At 42.5% G+C, this 18399-nt stretch overlaps 1 protein-coding gene across 2 annotated transcripts in view; it reads right to left on the bottom strand.

Annotated features, from left to right (window-relative positions):
- FBXW12 (F-box and WD repeat domain containing 12) overlaps positions 1–18399 on the bottom strand; it is a 164486-nt gene that overhangs the window by 57334 nt on the left and 88753 nt on the right. The window lies entirely within an intron of this gene.

Here is an 18399-nt window from a genome sequence, read left to right as displayed (position 1 = left end):
CCCCTGGGACCCCCTTTTTTTTTTTTTTTTTTAAACGGCGGTATGCGCTCAAGGTGCGCACATCCTATCGCGTTTGGTGCACGGATCCTCTCGCGTTGGGTGCGCGGATCCTAGGAAAAAAAAATTGTAAAAAGACAAGAAATCATTGGTTGTATGACAACTTTCTACACTGAAAGGTAGGGTGTATATTTCTGTTTTTTAAAGGCATGATTCTTATTGGTTAACAAAAACTGATTGTAAGGAACATTATATATGATGAGCTGATATGTTGAAAAGTCAAGCACACTTGCTGTCTTGTTTAGCAACATTGTGTGCTGAACTTGTGACCTGTGTGCTCAGTGCAGTGTTCCATGACCTGTTTCTATGGTAACAGGCAGAAGGCAGATTGGGGGAAGAGTTGAAATGTATTTCATTTGGAAAGGGTTGAAATGTTTAACCAATAGAAATGTGTGTTTGCTTTTGAATTTATGTGTGAAGGATTGTGATTTGATGTTTACATGTATATGTGTGGAAAATGAAAGGGAAACTTTTCCATTCTTTGTTTTTGGTGAGAGGTGCACAGTGCAGAGATTCTGTAAAAGAAAATCTGATGTGTGACTGATATACTTCTTAATCTACAAAACAACTTGAAAGGTGAGTTATTTAATTGTGAGGGGATGTATGTAGACTATTTTGATTTTAATCAGACTAATGTATTTCTCCTGCTAAAGTGTAGGGAGTACTTTTTTTCTCTACAATCGTATTGACAGTGTGTGTGCATGTAGAAATCATTCTGTGATAAGCATTTGTGTTTTTCATGTGTTTGCAGACAGATAACTGTGCTGTTTTTATATTTTGGTAGAATTAGAAACCAGTCATCGTTTATGAATTTGTGAAATGAGTTGTGTTTCTATATGAAAATGTACACCTTCTAGATGAAGAAATGTGTATTGGTATAGTGCAAGGGATAGTGTTGTTTGTCTAGAATCACACAGTGAGTATGTGTGCATTTGGGAACCACTGTGAGAGAAGCATTTGGTAACATTGTGTATTTGCTGACAGATAACTGTTTTAAAACCTGTCATGTTGTCAAGTTTTAGTAGCATTAGAAGCCAGTCTTTGCTTATGCGTTGATTAAATGAGTCATGCTTTGAAACTAATGTGATGTACTTAAATATGTAGATTGTGTGTAGTCTCCTTACCCCTTGCACAGTAGTGAATGAGTTTTGGTAAGCTGCTAGGGATAGTGTTGTTTGTCTAGAATCACACTGTGAGTCTGTGTGCATTTGGGAACCACTGTGAGAGAAGTATGTGGTAACATCGTGTATTTTCTGACAGATAACTGTTTTAAAACCTGTCTTGTTGTCAAGTTTTAGTAGCATTAGAAGGCAGTTTTTGCTTATGCTTTGATTAAATGAGTCAGGCTTTGACACAAAAGTGCAGTCCTGAAATATGTAGATTGTGTGCAGTTCCCTTACCACTTTCACTGTAGTGAATGAGTTTTGGTAAACTCCTAGGGATAGTGGTGCTTGTCTAGAATCACACTGTGAGTTAGTGTGCATTTGGGAACCACTGTGAGAGAAGCATTTGGTAACATCGTGTATTTGCTGACAGATAATTGTTTTAACCCCTTCAGCACGGCGCGGATTACTGCGCCGTGCTGAAGGTTCCATGCGTGGGCGGGGCCATGACGGAGCGGTTCCGTCATGCGCACAGCACAACCGACGCGCATGACGGAACCGCTCCGTCACTCGCATCAAAGGGGTTAAAACCTGTCTTGTTGTCAAGTTTTAGTAGCATTAGAAGCCAGTTTTTGCTTATGCTTTGATTAAATGAGTCAGGCTTTGACACAATAGTGCAGTCCTGAAATATGTAGATTGTGTGCAGTTCTCTTATCACTTCCACAGTAGTGAATGATTTTTGGTAAACTCCTAGGTATAGTGGTTGTTGTCTAGAATCACACTGTGAGTCTGTGTGCATTTGGGAACCACTGTGAGAGAAGCATTTGGTAACATTGTGTATTTGGTGACAGATAACTCTTTTAAAACCTGTCATGTTGTCAAGTTTTAGTAGCATTAGAAGCCAGTCTTTGCTTATGCATTGATAAAATGATTCATGCTTTGACACTAATGTGCTGTACTTTAATATGTAGATTGTGTGTAGTCTCCTTACCCCTTGCACAGTAGTGAATGAGTTTTGGTAAGCTGCTAGGGATAGTGTTGCTTGTCTAGAATCACACTGTGAGTCTGTGTGCATTTGGGAACCACTGTGAGAGAAGCATTTGGTAACATCGTGTATTTGCTGAAAGATAATTGTTTTAAGACCTGTCTTGTTGTCAAGTTTTAGCAGCATTAGAAGCCAGTTTTTGCTTATGCTTTGATTAAATGAGTCAGGCTTTGACACAATAGTGCAGTCCTGAAATATGTAGATTGTGTGCAGTTACCTTATCAGTTCCACAGTAGTGAATGATTTTTGGTAAACTCCTAGGTATAGTGGTTGTTGTCTAGAATCACACTGTAAGTCTGTGTGCATTTGGGAACCACTGTGAGAGAAGGATTTGGTAACATCGTGTATTTTCTGGCAGATAACTCTTTTAAAACCTGTCATGTTCTGAAGTTTTAGTAGCATTAGAAGCCAGTCTTTGCTAATGCGTTGATTAAATGAGTCATGCTTTGAAACTAATGTGATGTACTTAAATATGTAGATTGTGTGCAGTACCCTTACCTCTTCTAGACTAGTGAATGAGTTTTGGTAAACTGCTAGGGATAGTGTTGCTTTTCTAAAATCACACCGTGAGTCTGAGTACATTTAGGTAAGGATTGTGATAGAAGCGTTTGGTAACATGGTGTATTTGCTGACAGATAACAGTTTTAAAATCGGTCATGTTGTCAAGTTTTAGTAGCTTTAGAAGCTATTCTTTGATTATGCATTGATAAAATGATTCAGGGTTTGACACTAAAGTGCAGTACCATGTACTATTCTCTTCACTGTGCCAGAACTGAAAATTTAAAAGTTTTACCCAGGCACTGTCCTAGCAGTAGTCTGATGATTTAGTCAGTTTCCAAGTACTCATGTTGTGAACCATACATTACCACATAGACTGCTTCAAATGTCTGTGCAGTATGCATGCAGTCTTCTAACATAATATACACTTGTCTTTCACATCTTCAATTCCCTAGTCAGTATCCATACAGTCCAGCAAACATCCTGTCACTCCCTTTGCACTCCTCTAGTGACCCATTCAGTACCAAGTACTAATCCATTCACTGTGTCAAACGCCAACCACTTATAAATTCACCCAGGCACTCTCTTTGCTGTACTCTAATCATTACGTCAGTTCCCAAGTACTCATGCAGTGAGCCAGGCCTTAGCACATAGACTGCTTCAAATGCCTATTCACTATGCATGCAGGCCTCTAACCACCTACACCGTTGTCTTTCACACCTTCAATTCCCCAGTCAGTATTCATACACTTCTAGCAAACACCCTGTCACTCACCCAGTGTGTCTCCTTATAGTACTGTAATCATTCAGTCAGTTAGCATGTAGTCTTTTAGTGAGGTAGGCTTTAGTGCTTCAAAGTAGTATGCACTATGCATGTAGTGTTTTAACCATCGTCACACTTGTGGTTCAGGGCTATAGTTTCTTAGTCAGTTTTTATATAAAATGTGTTTGTACAGTAATGGAATAGTATAAATTTGAAAGTTATCAATATACATTTATTTGTGATTCTTTTTTACAGATACAGAACAGGAGTGTTCTCATCCGTTTGCACTCTTCTCGTGCAAGATTGTTCGGATGAAGGGTCCTTAGGTGCTTCATCATACTCGCCGTGCCGCACGAGTATTTCTTGTTAGGATCCGCTCGCGACAGCACTCTTTTGCAAATCTTGCACGTGACCAAGGCGGCATTGATCTTTGTTTGCCCCTCGGGAAAAGTAAAAAATTTCCACACAACTGAAGAAAAATGTGGTGTGTGTGGTGTCTCCTCCAAAAATTCATCCTCAGATGTATGAGAAGATACAGGTGATGCCTGCTGCCCTGAAGCCATTTTTGGTCGAAAAAAATTAGAGAAATCATCTTCTCTGCAAAGAGATGCTCCTCCAAAGAAGGTCAAAGAAGAATGATTAAATTGGGTGGGGTCTTTCAATAGTTAGAACAGGAAGTGTAATGAACCAATCAAATCTCTTTTTTTGCAGGTCACATGGGATCCGCGCACCGTGCGCATACGCAGCAGGCACCCAGCGCGCATCCGCGAAATTGAATAAAAAAAAAATATAGGATTATATGTAAAAATATATTACTTTTAAGACTAGTTTAGAGTTTGTCTTCAATTAATATTCACATGAAATACATATGTTTTTTTAAATGTTAAATATTTCGCTGGATCCGTGCACCTACCGCGTCAGGCGCAGATGACACATCGCGGAAGCGTGTAAACGTCGCGTTACGTACATCGAACACGTCGCATATAGACTGGGAGTCGCGTACCGGTCGCTTTGCGATCACGCACAAAACACGTACCCAACGCATACCATATTTCAAAATATTTTGAAAAATATATAAAAAAATATAAAAATATAAAAAAATGTTTGAAAAACCCATTAAATTCAAATAATATTTTTTAATTTTTAAAAGAATTAACTGAAAAAATAAGTTTAAAAAATGGTGATAAAGTATTTTTAAAAAAACATAATTAATGAAATTGACACACTGAATTTTAAAAATATAGAAATCCAATCAAAATCATTAAACATGATATCTTTAGAGATAAGTTATAGATAGGAATTAGCATTTAAAAAAACCTTTGAAATTCACTGAAAAAACCATAGGTTTCATGCATGTTATAGTTAGGAATTGGCATTTAAAAAACCTTTGAAATTCACAAAAAAAACCATAGGTTTCAGGGGCGTTATAGTTAGCTGGACATTTCCCTCGTACAAAACTCTAGAAATTCCCGTTATAGTTAGTTCAGCTAACTATAACTCGCGCCCCCGCAATGCACTGCTGATGACGTCACATATTACATCACTCATGACATGGTCAGTGACATCACTGATGACATCACTGATGACATCTCAAATGACATCACTGATGACATCATCCAGTGAATGTGTGTTTTTCTGAAAAGTTTAAATATGTTTTATATATTTATAGTGAAAGGTCTATGGAAGAATGAGTGGGTGTATAAGTGTGTGAATGGGTGATTTTCTAGGTGCGTAACCGACTCTATAAGTGAGTCATTAAATGTATCTTACCTAACTATAACGCCCCTGAAAACTTTAGTTTTTTCAGTGAATATATATATATATGTATATATATATTATCTACTGGCGGTCGCCAGTAGATAGTTATAGTTAGGACCGAGTTCCCATAGGAAATCTGAAAATTCTATTTTGAATAACTTTGGCGCCGGTTGACTTATCTTTGTGAAATTTTCAAAACTAATGGGGCGCTCCGCCCAGCTCCTACCCTGAAAGTCTCGGGGTGATTCGTCAAGCGGGGGCTGAGAAAAAAGGGGGGCCCAAAACGCGTTTTCCCCATGCATTTTCCCATAGGACCTTTAGTCGAAGGTACAGCCCGAACGGCTGAACAGAATTACTTGAAATTTGGCAAAGAGGTAGTCCTCAGGTCAGGCATGTGCCTTTTGCTTAAATGGTGTAAATCCGTTCAGTAGTTCCTGAGAAAATCAAAAGTAAAATCACATATATATCTGGGCGGAGCCTAACCACACATCTCATCGTGAGATCTGATTGGCTGTCAGCACTTCATCCAAGAAGTGATGGCAGCCATCTTGGAACCAATATACATGATAGCACCTCATTAAAAAGCATTGCAGTTAATAGAAGGTTTTAAGACTTTGGTTACATTATAAATCATTTGTTGATGGTACCATACTCCTTTTAGGAATTGTGGTGTGTTCTAAGGCGATTTTACCATGTGAAAAGACATCTGCTGTGATATCATGAATCATGTTTGAGAGAAAACTATTTTCTCATGCTTTTCCCACAGAGGTTTGGAAGGCGATCTATAAACTAAACTGAGAGCATATTTTCTGTAAATTCACATTATCTTTCTCAGTCATATGAGAATGAAGTCTGACATCCTCAGTAAAACATGTACATCCAACAAGGGCAGACTGTCAGTTGATTCCTTTGTGTTCTACTGCAGCTTCCCAGAGGGTTCTAAAGAACAACTAGAGCGCTAACAGTCCTACTTATGACAAAAGTAGGGCACACCTGAAGCCATCTTGATTGGAATAAAGTGGTAACACTTAAAACATTTAATTTACAAAGGAACAAAATGAGGGGGTTCATTTTGCCATAGAAATTATGATTAGTTCTGCAGAAAGAAAAATTAGGGCACATTTTGACTTCTCAAATCCTCTTCTATTTCATAAACAAATTCTGACATGCAGACTGAAACATGCACTTTGAATACCAGCAGCAGACTTCTCTGGTGAGCAGTAGTTTTACTACAGTGATCTAATGAGCAACTAGAGTGCTAACATTCAGAATTTATGGTAAATGTGTGACACATCTGAATGCCTTCTTGATGGAACCAAAATAAAAAACTGAAAGTATTCCCAGGAGACTGCAGTAAATGAGGAAATTAGGAAGCTTCATAATAAATAAATCTCCCAAGATGGCCACCAGAGACAAAAGAGCCCAAATGCAGCCCAAATATCACCCAGATGTAGCCCACATGTAGCCCAATGACAGAAGTGTGCAAAACACCTTTTTTTGTGTATTTGCAGTTTTATATAGTGCAGACTTGTCAAGGTATTGGAGTGCTTTACATGAGCATTGGTTACATCACACAAGATCAAATTTATTTTGGTTGTAGACATGGGGAGATTAAGTGATTTTACCAGAATCACGGAATGTTGAGCTGAAGCAGAAACTCCAACCTGGTTCCCCAGTTGCAAAGTCTGCAGCTCTGGAAGTAACACCACATCCTCTCCCCTAGGTGCAACATTTAATCAAGTGGTCAACTGAATAAAAAAACATAAAGATTACAAATAATTTAAAAGTTCTTTGTCGCTATTTGAAAACTCAGAAAATATGTCCTCATTTTAGTTTTTTAGAGCACTAACCATAATTTTGATGCAAATAAGACCCTCTCATATATGTAATTTCTAAAGGAAATACTCTAGGTATTACAGTTTTGATTACATCAAGATGACGTCAGGCGTTCCACACTTTTGTAATAAATATAGAATGTTAGCAATCTAGTTGTTCATTGGGTTACTGTTGAGAGGCAGAGGCCAGGGGCACGGACTCTGAAAATTGAAGGCAGGTAGGAGAGTGCAGAGGCAACAATTTGACCACACTGGGCAGGCAGGAATGGCAGTGGCGGCACAACAGACTATGGAGGGCAGTGGAAAGGGGGGCAGGAGCAACAAACCAACAATACAGGACTGGCAAGAGAGTCTGTGGCAATATAATAGACCATTGTGGGCAGAAGGAACAGGCAGGGGTAGTACAACCATACATGCCAACAGACCCATTTCAGCCAGGAAACGTCCAATGTTTTTAAGCTCAAATGGGCTTTATTTGATCTGTCTCCTGTCTACAATCTCCTCTTTTTCAATGTAACTCAAAGGGGAATATCAATACCCCAGTTATTTTTCAAAATCTCCCTCTTACCAAGTTCAAAATGTTCGCAAGTATGGTACATTGGATCATGGTAGGCAGGAGGAATTGGGGTAGGGACATGGACTCGGATAACAGAGGACAGGAGGGACATGGAGAGGTGCACCAAACTGACCCTACAGGGCAGGCATCAGGGTTTGCAGCAGCACAATACACCACACAACGCATGCGGGACGGGAGTACAGCACAACAATCCATAGAAAGCAATAGGGAGGGGACAGGACCATGCACATGGACAACAGAGAACAGAGGGGAAAGAGGCAATGGTAGCTAGCTGACCATAATGGACAGACAGGAGAGAAAGCTGCAGCATAACGGACCATAAAGGGCAGGAGGGATGGATCAGCGGCATTACAATGGAACAGACAAGCCAGGAGGGAGGGACTAGGGGTCTGCACATGGAAACAGAGAGCTGGGGGCAAGGGGGCAGGACAGGAGCAGCTAGATGACCATGGAGGTCAGGCAGGATGGGCACTAGAAACAAGACACACCATGGAGAGCAACAATGAGACTATGATGGCATACACACAGACCATGGAGGGAAGGTGGGAGGGGGTCAGGGGCAGCTAGCTGATCACACAGGGAAGGTAGGAGGGGCCATGGCAGCACAGAAGACCATGCATGGCAAGCACAATGGCTATGATGGGCAAGAAGGAGGGTGCAGGGCATGCACAAAGGACCATGGAGGATAGAAGGGAGGGTCAGGACCTGGGCACAGACAAGAGAGTTCGGGGAAGGGGCCTCACAACAGACCGCACGGGGCAGGCAGGAGGAGCAGTTGCAGCACAACAGACCAGGGAGGGCAGAAGGGTGTGGCAGTAAAATGGACCATGGAGGACAGGAGGAAGGGGATAGGGGCATGGCATGTGGACAGGCAGGGTGGAGGTGACAGGGACAGTTTACAGTCATCTGACAATGCTAGGCAGGTGGGAGGGGAGTGGCAGCTCAACAGAACACTCAGAGTAGATAGGAGTGGCAGGTCCATGGAACATAGTGGGCAAAAGGATGGAGAAGGGGCATGCACAAAGACATCGGAGGGCAGGGTGAAGGAGAATAGGGGCAGCAAGCTAAGCACAGAGGCTAAGCAGGAGGTCAATGATGGGCCATATAATTGGGCAATGGAGGGAAGAAGGAGTGGACTGGTACATCATGCTAAATGGAGGGCAGTGGCAGCACATTAGACCATGCATGGCAGGAGGGAGGAGGCTAGTCCATGGATTCAGACAACAGAGGATAGGGAGGAGGTGGATGGGGCAGCAAGCTAACTGTTCAGAGAAGATGGGTATTAGGAACTTTATTGTTTTTAAAATCTGTGTCTGTGCGAACTACTTAAAATATGAACAAGTATGCAGCATAATCTCACTTTTATTCAGGAAGAAGAGGACGTTTGTGACTGTGACTCCGGGCTCACTTGGCAGAAACACCCCCTGACCCTCCACCCCCCATCGCAAAATGTAATGCCCGTGAAAAGGGTAGGTGGACGCAGTGTTATATAGAACATAGTCCTGAGAGCACGATTGAAAATGAAAACTAGATATAGTATATGGTATAAACTATGCACCAATAAGTGTGATATAAGATGAACCGGGGCGTGAAATTTAATATATGCAATACATTGTGCGCAATGACAGATTCATTGGAAAGCGCGAGATAGCACAGGCACTAGCGCATGCTATGCGATATGCGCCTTGGAGTGTAATATGCACAGGGCAGTGTTGTGTAACCTAACTAGTCTCTAAAGTTGTAATATAAAATATGTGCTGGGTAGTGTAATGTTGCATATGCACTGTGACAAAGATATGGATCCCAGATTGTTATATGTATGGCATAGCGCTGTGCGTTATAACATAGGCATCGAGGAAGGCACGTTAGATGGGGCAATATAACCCGTGCGAAGGCAAGTGTGGCATGACATATTCACGGGGGAGTGTTACAGTGCACATGGGCTAGAGAGTGTCATAGCATACGCACTAGCTGGTGGAATACAACACAGAGGTGTGAGGCACTCGGCGGGCACAGGTGGGTGTAACACAGCATTGGGCTCAGCCAGGAGCACGCTGTGACTCTCAAGTGAGGTTTGTCTCCTTTCCAGAGAGTAAAATAAAAAAGTATTACACATCCGGCAGTGGATGTGTATTTTATTAACCGTGAGGGGGGTTTCTTGCATACTTTGGTCGAATTTTTGTCGAATCCCCTTTGAATGGCTTGGTGTGCGTGTATATTAAATGTGCCCGTCAATAGCTACCAATATTTGTATAAATAAACGACAAGGGTGTCTACTTGGAGAGTACCCACCGGCGGGGGCGCCGGGATTAGGCACGGTAGGGCGTCAGACACGTCAGAGCTTCACTAGCGGTGTAAATACATTCCATGTGGATTCATTCTATGCATAGTCGCCTTTTAATGAATATCACACAAATCGTCATGGTGATAGGTACGTACGGTTTGTCCATCATGTCCTAGGTGTTTCTATAAATATATATTTTTTAAAAATAATAAAAAACAAAGGCCGGCCCCGGGGGATGGGGCCCCCGGGGCCATAAGTGGCCTGAGGAGGGGGGCAACGCAGCCCCCTCCTAAAGAATTAAAAAAAAAAGGCCATGACCCGGGGGTTGGGGTCCCCGGGGCCGATTAAGGCCTTGGGAGGGCCAAATTTATTTTTTTCAACAAAAAAAATTAGGGTGCAGGCCCTGGGGGATGTGGTACCCAGGGCCAGTAAATTAGAAAAAGAAGGGGGGGCCACACATCCCTCCTTCTTAAAAAAATTAAATAAATAAAAGACCGGCATCGTGCCGGAGGCCACGCCCCCTCCTTGCAGCACTCTGCAAACACGCCCCCTGGCCAGTTGTAAGTTGGGGAATTAATTCCCCTTCAATACTGAGGGTCCCTGAGGGCCAACTAGCCCAACAGATATCTCCAGTATGCGCCAGGGAGCTGCGTTGCAGACAGGTGTTCTGAGGCCACGCTCCTTTTTACACCTTTATGCAACGCAGCTCTGTGGCGCTTACTGATGGTACCTAGTGGGCTAGTTTGACCCTTGGGACCCTTAGGATTCAAGGGAACTTAATCTCTCAATTTAGAACAGTCACAGGGCGCGTTAACACAGTAGTGAAGGGAGGAGATGGAGTCTGAGGTAACATGTGCAAACACGCCCTGTGGCGCGTTTTAAGTTGGGGAAATAATTTTCTTTCAATCCTGAGGGACCCTGGGGGCCAACTAGCCCACCAGGTGCTTCCAGTAAGCGCCACTGTGCTGCGTTGCAGAGAGGTGGTCTAGGCCGTGCCACTTTTTACACCTCTCTGCAACGCAGCTCTGTGGCGCTTACTGGAGGTACCTAGTGGGCTAGTTGGACCCTAGGGACCCTCAGGATTCAAATGAACTTAATCTCCCAACTAAAAACGGCCACAGGGCGTGTTTACCCAGTGGTGAAGGGAGGGGATGGGGCCTGAGTTAACGTGTGCAAACAAGCCCTGTGGCGCGTTTTAAGTTGGGGAAATAATTCCCCTTCAATCCTGAGGGACCCTGGGGCCCAACTAGCCCACCAGGTGCTTCCAGTAAGCGCCACTGCGCTGCGTTGCAGAGAGGTGGTCTAGGCCGTGCCCCTTTTTACATCTCTCTGCAACGCAGCTCTGTGGCGCTTACTGGAGGTACCTCGTGGTCTAGTTGGACCCTAGGGACCCTCAGGATTCAAGGGGACTTAATCTCCCAACTTAAAACGGCCACAGGGCGTGTTTACACAGTGGGGAAGTGAGGGGACGGGGCCTGAGGTGACGTGTGCAAACACGCCCTGTGGCGCGTTTTAAGAGGTAGTTTTAATCCCCTGCCCTATTATATACTAGGGGCTTACAGAGGAGGTCATGCTGATCACAGGGGGACCCCAACGCATAGTGTTCCCTAGTGTATGTAGGTGTTTTCACTGTATTCTGAGTGTCTTTTAACATAGCACTGGCTCTAGGACTGGTTAGTCAGACTCAGTTACCACCAGTATCCGTTTGAAAAAATTGAGGGTACAGGGTGATTTTGCAACAAGGCTTCTTTCTGCTCTTCTGTTTGTTCTTTCTGCACGTTATCCTTCTTCCTGCACTTTTCTTAGTCTTTGAGGACTTCTGTTGCTTCTTTCTACATTTCTTTTTTTCTTTCTGTGCGTTTTTTCTTCTTTCTTCACATGTCCTATCGCTGTAGGCATAGTTAGAAATTAGCATTTAAAAAACCTTTGAAATTCACTGAAAAAAACATTGGTTTCAGGCACGGTATAGTTAGGAATTAGGATTTAAAAAACCTTAGAAATTCACTGAAAAAACCATAGGTTTCAGGGACGTTATAGTTAGCTGGACTTTTCACTCGTACAAAACCATTGAAATTCCCCCGTTATAGTTAGTTCAGCTAACTATAACTCGCGCGCCCGCAATGCACTGCTGATGACGTCACATATTACATCACTCATGACATGGTCAGTGACATCACTCATGACATCACTGATGACATCTCAAATGACATCACTGATGATATCATCCTTGTGATAGAGTGGCAGACCTCCTCTCCCCCTAATATAACCTTTGATAGACACATTCAAAAATAGAAACTAAAATTTTCAAAACAATGGACATACCAATATCAGTTACAACAACCTATTCAGTAATTCTAAGATCCACATACACATCCACTCATTCACCAACAATCCTATACAGTCACTCATACATGTACTCACTCATCATATGTACTCATACACCTATACATGCTGTTACACAACGCCACTCATCCATAGAGTTACTCACACACATAGTCACTCATGCTATTAAAGAATCAAACATCCATTTACTTGCATATACAGTTATACACACACCACCACACTTACTTCTACAGAAACTTACACATACTTAGTCTTTTAAACAATCACTTATAGAAACGCATACTTATTCATACAGGAACTCTTTCAATCTCTCACTCTCACATATACTCACTTATATACACCAATAGTCACATATACTAGTTTAAAACATATGTAGTTACTCATAAATACACTATTGAGACAGTCATTCACTCACTAACACACCCATGCACACACTCATCCACCCATACAGTCCTGCACAGATGCTGTCTTCAACACATACAAACAGTGAGTCACTCATTCATGCACCTATGCACTACGTAATACCCCCCACCGAACCATACAGTAACTCAGACACTCATACTGATACTCAAAAAAACAACTAATAACCTATATAGACACTCATGTAGCTACTCACCAACCCATGCAGCCACATTTACACAAAGTGAGAGACTGATACAGATATTTACATATTTAAACATTACTCACTAAGCCATGTATTCACTAAGATACACTTACTCAGTCAGTTATACAATCAATTTTTCAAAAACAAATCATCCATTTAGACACTTATATACCCATTTATTCTTCCATCGACCTTGAGATATACATAGATAAAACATATGTAATTTTCAGAAAAACACACATTCACTGGATGATGTCATGAGTGATGTCATTTGAGATGTCATCAGTGATGTCATGAGTGATGTCACTGACCATGTCATGAGTGATGTAATATGTGACGTCATCAGCAGTGCATTGCGGGCGCGCGAGTTATAGTTAGCTGAACTAACTATAACGGGGGAATTTCAATGGTTTTGTACGAGTGAAAAGTCCAGCTAACTATAACGCCCCTGAAACCTATGGTTTTTTCAGTGAATATATATATACACATATATATATATATATACAAATTCAATGAAAAAACCATAGGTTTCACACATGTTACAGTTAGCTGGACATTTCACTCGTAAAAAACCATTGAAATTCCCCCGTTATAGTTAGTGCAGGCAACTATAACTCACGCGACCGCAATCCTCTGTTGATGCTAATACTGTATTTAGACACTTATTTGCCCATGTCTTCTTCCATTAAATTTTAGCTATACATATATTACAAATATTTTTTTTTCATAAAGACACATATGTCATCAGCAGAGGATTGCGGTCGCGTGAGTTATAGTTGCCTGCACTAACTATAACGGGGGAATTTCAATGGTTTTTTACGAGTGAAATGTCCAGCTAACTGTAACATGTGTGAAACCTATGGTTTTTTCATTGAATTTGCAAGGTTTTTTAAATGCTAATTCCTAACTATAACGTGTGTGAAACCTATGTTTTTTTCAGTGAATTTGTACGTTTTTTTAAATGCTAAGTTACTTTACGCCGTTCGTGGCGTGCGCGCCCACTTCACGCAGTTCGTTCCGTGCGCGCACCGCGCGCCCACTTTACGCAGTTAGTGCCGTGCACGCACGGTGGGTACGCGGTGCGCTACGCGCACCGCGTGCCCACGTTACGCTGGATGGGCCATGTACGCACGATGCGCTTCTCGCACCGTCCGCACACGGACATATTATGCGCTTCGTTATGAAAGGTTATCTATTATTTGTTCTTCGGAGAGATATGCCATGCACAAAAGTTGCGCTGCGGGCATCTTTTGCGTACGGGGTGGGGCAATTGAGGATATTGTTTTTTGTTTTTATTAAATTTTTACCGTACGCGTACGGTAAGCGTAATCGCCGTTTTTTCAAAAAAATAAAAAATTTATTTTTTGGCCTTGGGGTTTCTTTTGGGACACCCTAACCATGGCTATGTGGTTAGGAGCTGTCTAGCCTGCCCCTTTTCGTGTTATCCAGCTTTGTTTTTCCTCCCCCCCTCAGAGTGCGAGAGAGAAAATGGCGGCCGACACTTCCTGGTTTCGACCGATTCGAATGTTTACTAAGATCTAACAGCCAATCAGAATTGCGCTCGCGCACGTCACCGTACGCGTACGGTAAGCTTACCGTAAGCGCACGGTAAGCGCACGGTAAGCTGCCACAGATATATATATTGATTTACATGCTATTTTCTCTGGAACTACTGAACAGATTTACACCAGACCTACAAAAGGCACTTCCTTGACCTGTAGACTACCTCTCTGCCAAATTTCAAGTAACTCTGTTCAGCCGTTCGGGCTGTAGCTGTGTCTAAAGGTCCTATGGAAAAATGCATGGGGAAAACGCGTTTTGGGACCCCCCTTTTTTCTCAGCCCCCGCTTGACGAATCCCCCCGAGACTTTCAGGGTAGGAGCGGACCGTAGCGCCCCATTAGTTTTGAAAATTTCGCGAGGATTCGTCGACCGGCGCCAAAGTTATTCAAAATAGAATGTTGCGGTTTTCCTATGGAAACAGGGTCCTAACTATAACTATCTACTGGCGACCGCCAGTAGATAATATATATATATATATATATATATATACATATACATGTGTGTGATCACAATCCATCTTGCATTGTACTAAAAACTTAGCACAAGACTATTTAATTAACTTAGGAATTATTTAGAGTTTGGCAGGCAAAGTACTCCGCACAAATGTAGCAAAGTTTTGTGTCTGTGACACCATTGATTTAACCGCTCTATTTAGAGTCCATCGTGTTTCTGTCAATTTAAAAAAAAAATTAAATGAACATGGCAATGGCGACAGAGTTCCCTCCATGCCAACACAGTGGTCCCCTTGCCCAATTCATATGCGGGCAGACTATAGATTTGGCTATGGCAGAGACTACTCTGTCACCGCCGTAGCCTAACCTCTCCAACGGCCTGATGGAGTAAGGGCCTTCAGAGAATTTACTGTATGTTCGTCCATCCAATTAGGATGGGCGGATATATAGCCAGGTCCATCACTGCCAGGTAAACCCTGGCAGTAAGGGACAGTAAAAAAATAAAAAAAATGCTGTCCCCTTGCCATGGGACACGATTCCCATGGCGATGAGGGCATTACCAAACCAGTTTGGTGCAAGGCTTCGTCATGTTAACGGAGTTCTGTACCAAACTGCAAAAAACATTGATAGAAACCACTGTGACTGTGGTTCCTGGTAATGCTTTCGACATGACCACCAACTTGGCAGTAATTTCTAAGTTCAGTGGGTGGTATGGCCGTCAGGGCAACAGGGTGATTTACTCAATCATCCTGGTGGAGAAATAGGCCTTACACCAAAATTTAAATCCGCCTATTAGTTCTTATAACTTTTTTCAAACACCCTCCATGGTTCCACTTAGTACAAACTAGCCCACCGCCTCTCTCTTTTCTTATTTTTCCTTGACTCTATCTACATACTCATAAGAGGCTACAAGTGGTTCCAATGGGTAGAGCCAAAGGAAATTACTTTTTAGACTCAAGAATCATTTTTTAGAAACAATAGTTATTGGATGCAAGAGTTTCTCTCAATATGAGTAGCACACCCCCGAAAATATGCAATGAATTAATATTTCATTTAATTATTTTCACAAGATTTTAAACAAGACTAAATCACATCGGGCTGTCAAAAAAACAGAACGAACAATGACATCACAAAAAGGAAATCAATAAGTGACTAAAGTGACAATTGGTGAAACAGACAACAGCATGTCAAATAAAAATAAAAAAACGTGACAATGAACATACGTTTCTCTGTCCTTTTCTGGATTTCCACTATAACTCGCAATGTCTGTTCAGTCTATGATTATAGTGGGCCTGGACGTTAGACTGCTCTACGTCCACGTTTCGACCCTTGAAGTAATGTGTGTGTGTGGATATATCAAGTAGGGTCTTCCTCAGGATGAAAAAACCTAATGACAGCCCAAGGAGTCCAAATGGCAATGGACAAAACTGCTCCTACGGTCCCAGGTAGAGCATGCCCAGGTAAGAGAAACTTCAACTGTGGACAACCAATAAATGGGAGTGGATTCAGCAAATAAATTCCTTGCAGGAAAACGTAACACAAGTCTGGCAGTTTTATTCCCAGCCCCTGCAGATTCTGCAGGTGTGGTAAGTGCTTACATGTATCACATTGTGGTGCAAGCTGAAGGACAGTGCTGTGGGTCCTCCTGGTCTGCCGCATTGTAATAACATAGCTAGCTGAAACCAGGCTGTCTACCAGAAGGCCCCAGCACTAAGAATGACTCCAACTCAGACCTTCTACTAAGGGTGTCTCCCTTTGCTGCAGCCCAGGGGAAATCACAGAATCATGCTCCGTGAGCTTCTAGGTTATTGGTAGATTGACATGCACAGACCAATCAATATGCCTGGAACTATTTTGTCCATCATGTGGTCTGGCAGTTATGATGGTTACAAGGCAATATTGTCTACACAGATGTCCTACGCAGTGGCGTAACGAAACTTGAGGTGGCCCACCTGCAAAGTACATGCAGGGGGGGCATCCACACTACGAACCAAGTCCAGAGATCTCAGGCCAGGGACCTGCCAGTGCCGGAGGGGGCAGGGCCCTCCGCACCGCAGGGGTTTTTTGTTATGCCACTGGTCCAACAGAAGCTGAATCTTTAAATACCCTCTTCAGCCAGGCAAGCAACAAGAGCGCTGTGTCATCCCAGGTCAGAATGGAGCAGGCAAGGAAAACGTGCTGCTAAATGTCTCAAACGTATGGAGGAAGAGTTACCCATGTACAATAGTAGATTACAAGGCATATTTATTCAAAATGACGAGTAAATAACAATGGACTGGTGGGGTGCGGCAGCGAGTAATTACCAGTGGCTGAGATTAATTCAGGTATACCATCCATCACTTTTTTGTATACTTCAGTGCGATGCCCTTAGTGTGACAGTTATGCCAAGATGAGGGTCCTGTGCTTGCTGTAAGAAAATGCTTCTTTAGTACTGTATTTATTTAAATGACATTTTTACATTGTAACTCACAATGCACTTCGGACGACATGTACTTTATTCAGAGAATTTTAATGTAAAACCTGAAATGTCCGACATTTTTCTTCCTTAATGAAAGCAAAACTGGTAACTAATCAGGTTAGGATTCAATCTCCTGAAGAAAAAAGGCCACTCACCACCTTCATGCATTAGTGAGGTGCGAGATAAATAGCTCATAGGCAACAGAAAAGCTTGAAAAAAAACAAGCTTGTTGCAGAATATGTGACAGTGGGGAAAGTGTCTCTTGCTTTGAAGCTATACCACGGTGAGATCCCGATTACCCACAATAAAACGCCACGATTACAAGGCAACCAAAAAGAGCACACCCATGTTATGTGACCAAAGTAAACTATTACTTAAAAAGTGACCAAAATAAACTATTACTTAAAATGTTTTTGTGTCAAAAAACGCTTCTTTGCGGTCCAAGAGTAACTATGTGGTCTAAGAGTAACCAGTCGTATGACTGTCCGCAGGTGCATAATATACGATAACACAGGTATGAATCTGTAAACACGTGTGCGTTCCAAACAGTTACACAATTTTATGCGAAATGAAGCTTACCCGACTCAAATCAACTAAGTTATTTTCTACCAAAGGACGGAAGGTCAACGCCGGTGGCGGGGGTGGAGGGAGTAGAAAATAAAAAAATAAACAAAACTTACCTGCAGGTCGGCTGCCAGCCGCTGCCTCTCCTCGTCGTAGGAAGTACACGGGCTCCCAGGCTCACTAAGCCAATGACAACACTGCATTGCAGCGTTGTGATTGGTCTGAGCGCCGTGGTTCGGTGCTTAGACGGGGACAGGGAGCCTATGCATGTTCCCTACCAGGCTGTGTAATGCAGTCTGGTGGGGAACATGCAAAGTGTGCATGAATGTTTGGCCGGCCCAAGACTCACCACTCCTCCCCTGGCCCCTGCTCTGGACAACCCCATCCCTCCCCACACCAAGGAACGGAAAAATAAAATGATAATACCGTTTCGTTATTATCATTTTATTTTTCCCCTGCACTGCTCTTAAAGCAGTGGGGCGACACTCCTCCACCTT

This window comes from Triturus cristatus, chromosome 9 (genome assembly GCF_964204655.1).
Source record: "Triturus cristatus chromosome 9, aTriCri1.1, whole genome shotgun sequence".
Taxonomy (NCBI): Eukaryota; Metazoa; Chordata; class Amphibia; order Caudata; family Salamandridae; genus Triturus; species Triturus cristatus.
This window is presented reverse-complemented; position numbering and strand designations above follow the sequence as displayed.